At 41.3% G+C, this 3,987-nt stretch overlaps 2 protein-coding genes across 2 annotated transcripts in view; both read left to right on the forward strand.

The window, feature by feature from the left end:
- Nucleotides 1-3,987, forward strand: part of LOC106876168 (uncharacterized) — a 197,303-nt gene that overhangs the window by 142,387 nt on the left and 50,929 nt on the right. The window lies entirely within an intron of this gene.
- LOC106881956 (endoplasmic reticulum resident protein 44) overlaps nucleotides 1-3,987 on the forward strand; it is a 25,213-nt gene that overhangs the window by 1,924 nt on the left and 19,302 nt on the right. The gene's annotated exons all lie outside the window — the stretch shown is intronic.

The following is a 3,987-nucleotide window of genomic DNA, read 5'->3' on the forward strand; positions in this document are numbered from 1 at the left end:
TATATATATATATATATATATATATTTCGTCGGTCATGCTAGCGCTTATTCTATCGTTCCTTTTTGCCGAACTGCTTGGTTACGAGAACGTAAGCACACCTATATCGGTTGTCAAGAGACGGCGGGGAACAAACGCAGACAGACACACACACATACATGCATATATACATATATATACATACAATGGGCTTCTTTCAGTTTCTATCTAGCAAATCCACTCACAATGCATTACTTGGCCCGGGCCTATAGCAGAAGAAAGATACTTGCCCAAGGTACCACGCAGTGGTACTGAACCCGGAACTATGTGATTGGGAAGCAAACTTCTTGCCACATTTACATGCTATCATTTGTAGCTTTATGTGCTTCGAGATCCACTCTTCCGAGATGCAATTATTTCACGTTCTCTCGAAAGTTCATAAAAAATCTTATGACGTCAACAAATATATATATATATATATAATTACACACGTAAATAGACTTTCATTCATAAACTTAAACTACAAAATAGAATGTTAAAGAGGTTATTTTCATAATGATACAATTGATTGCTGTTGTTGAATTCTAGGTCATTTCCGAGCCAGCAGAGCTATGTTCAAAAGCGTTCCGGTCATGACCACCCTGTCCTAATCTCCCTACAAACACAATGTATTTTGAACTATATTATCTGCATGTCTTTGTTTTGTTTTTTTTGTGACGCAAGTAAAGTATGATTTCAAGAAGGCTTGGCTGCTATTACTTGTTGTCAAGGTCGACTGACCACGTATGAGCGCCCGCCCGTTAAGAGGTCAGAGGTTAGACGGCGCTAGTGTGTGATGCGTGTATACCTAGACGTGTATGATCAGCGATCCGGTTTCGTTTCCTGGATGTTGTTACTACAACTTCATCTCCACCACCGGCGTATTTTGGGAAGGCATGCATGTCACACAATCTCCTGTATTTCATAGAACCGAAACCTAGTTAAGGACTCTGGAGTTGTTTAGCTCTGATCAGGCCTGGCAAGGCGTTCCAATTGTGATCATCCATCCTCCATCCCTCTCTCTATCCGTCTGTCTGTCCATCCTATCTGTCTATCTATCCTATCTATCTATCTATCTACCTACCTACCTGTTTACCTATCTATCTGTCTGTCTGTCTTAACACTATTGGATGTGATTTAAAGGAAATTTGGCTGCAATTTCTAACAGCAAGACCCCCCCTCTTTTACTTTTCCCCCACCCCAAAATCAAGTATTACTATTGCTGCTGGTGAGAGCATTTGAAATCTGTCGATTCAGTTTCGATATCAGTTAGAAGGCATTTCCCTAATGCTCTTGGGAAAATGCATAGAGGCCACAGCACATCCTGTATCTTAATCCCAGGCCTTCAAGATTGTAGTAGAGGTTAATGATTACTGCTGTAAATTCCTTTTCGTATCCGAGGCGGAACATTTTCGGTGTCTGTTGTTTCAGGTTTTCATATTTCACCCGTATGTGCACCCACCACCACCACCGTCGTCATCGTCATTTTCATCATCATCATCATCATCATCATCAACGACTCAGCGAAGGAACAATCACGCTGTCGCTCGACTTGCTATAAACAGCAGCCAAATCTACATTGAATCAGACCTTATACAGGATCTGTTGGGTAACACTACTGACCCTGGTTTGCCGAATGACTGGATGGTCACGACTTGAATGTCTTTCGATCATGGTCCTGTGGCGCGATCAGTACTGGCCTGGGGTTAAACAGTGGTTTCATATTTTTGGTACAAAGCCAGCAATTTTGGGGGGAGACAGCTGGTCGATTGCTTCGATCGCAGTGGTTGGTGTTTTGACAAAACCCCGAAAGGGTGAAAGAGTAAGCTCGATCTTGGCGGAATTTGAACTCGGCCACCTTTATCATCGCTATACCGCCTCTGTCATCACCACCACCGGTCATCATCACCCTTACCATCATTCTCTTTAACAACAGCCATGATAGGTCTGCGGAATTGGTGTGGATGGTTCGGATCCCGGCGAGGAATACTTCGGAAGTTTGGATCTAGATGTTTATGGTTCAATTCTCACCAAGCTCTATTATGTCCTTATTCTCCTGGGGGTTGGGGTGAATTAATCAAAAAACAAGTACCAGTAGAGTACTAGAGTTCAACACGTGACCTTCTGTCTATCCTGACGGGTATCATTCATTAACCTACGGCCATACTGGGGCAGTACCTCTTATGGTTTTACTTCATTGTATCGAGTGCAGTAATTAATTTCATCGGTTTCTATTCATCGAATGGCTAAGTTTACAAAGAGACGCAACTCGATCCACAGTCTTGAAAAGAAAAGAAAGGCGAGAGGGCCACACTTGCATAATGTATTCCTTGATAGTCTGTGCCAGAGGTCTGCTCAGTTAGGGTTGACCTGACCTCAGGCTAAACCAAAAAGCGGCTTTTCAAACTTGTTGATGTGATTGAATTTTCTGTATGTTTGCTTGCAATTCGATTATTGAGTATCGATCTTATCTTAGACACACCTGTTGCTACATATCTATTTCTACATGTACGCATATATACATACATATCATCATATATTTATACACACATACACATGTATATATACACACACATATATACATATATATACACATACACATGTATATATATATATATATATATACACACACATATATACATTTGTATACACGTGTATATATACAGGTATATATATATACTCCAGTACTTATGTTCTTTTTAAAAGTTTGTTACTTATTCTATCGATCTCTTTTGCCGAACGACTAACTCATTAGGACCTAAACGAACCAACACTGGTTAACTAACGCTGGTAGAGAGCAAACATATACACACGCATGCATGTATTTGATGGGCTTCTTTCAGTTTCCGTCTACCAAATCCACTCACAATGCTTTGGTAGACCCACGGCTATAATAGAAGACACCTGCCCCAAAATGCCATACAATGCCTGAGGCAAAAGCAGACACTTGCGCAAGGAGTCACGCAGTGGGACTGAACCCGGAACCATGTGATTGGGAAGCAAGCTTCTTACCACACAGCCACGCCTTCGCCTATATATATACATATATATACATTCACATACGGATAGATAGAACATTAAGACGTTCTCCTTTTGTTTATATTTAAAACAAACGTGTGTGCTGAGACTGTTGACTTTTGCTTTGTGAGATGTAAAGAGTTCTTGACCCTCCCGCAGACATTGGGGCGGGGTGGGGCGGCTTTGTATGAGAAACCTCTATGTTTACATAACATACATTTGGGATACCCACACAAACACGAATGTGTTGTCTATCTATCTGTCTATCTATCTACTTATCCATCTATCTATCTATCTGTCTACCTTCATACATAACCATCTATCTATTTATTTGTCTATCTATCCACATACGTACCAGTCTCCCTCTGTGTCTGTCTGTCTACTAATGTACCAATCCCCTACCTATCTACCTAGCTATTTTATTGTCTACGGATGTATCAATCTATCTATCTACATGTATATGTTGCTATCTACCCGTCTTTTCTTTTACACGTGCCCTCTTACGAGCTATCGCCTTTCCCCTACCCCCCAATGTATGTCACCCGCAAATGTTTACGTAGATCAATCTCTTCCAATCACGTTCGATGTTTTCTGAAACTACAAACAATACACACACACACGAGACAGAGAGAGAGAGACTGTGTGTGTGTGTGTGTGGTCGTTTTCTTTCTCAGAAGACAGCTGATTATGCTGAGCCAAGTTATTATGGAGGGGAAAGCCGTTGTTTCGAGTCACGCTCGGGTACCTGATCACATTACTTTAGCTCTACAGTGAATGTTATTAGAAGAAATACAAACCACATTTCTGAGCATTCCCAGCAGCGTTTTCGGTGCTGTTACCTTTTTTGGGACTGCCATGAATACCTCGACTTCCTTGTCCCCCAAAGATTGCTGTTGTGGCTTCTGTAAAATGGGGGTCTGCTCTCTGTAAATTATTCCGTTTTATTTTTCATC

This window comes from Octopus bimaculoides, chromosome 27 (genome assembly GCF_001194135.2).
Source record: "Octopus bimaculoides isolate UCB-OBI-ISO-001 chromosome 27, ASM119413v2, whole genome shotgun sequence".
In the NCBI taxonomy this organism is placed as follows: Eukaryota; Metazoa; Mollusca; class Cephalopoda; order Octopoda; family Octopodidae; genus Octopus; species Octopus bimaculoides.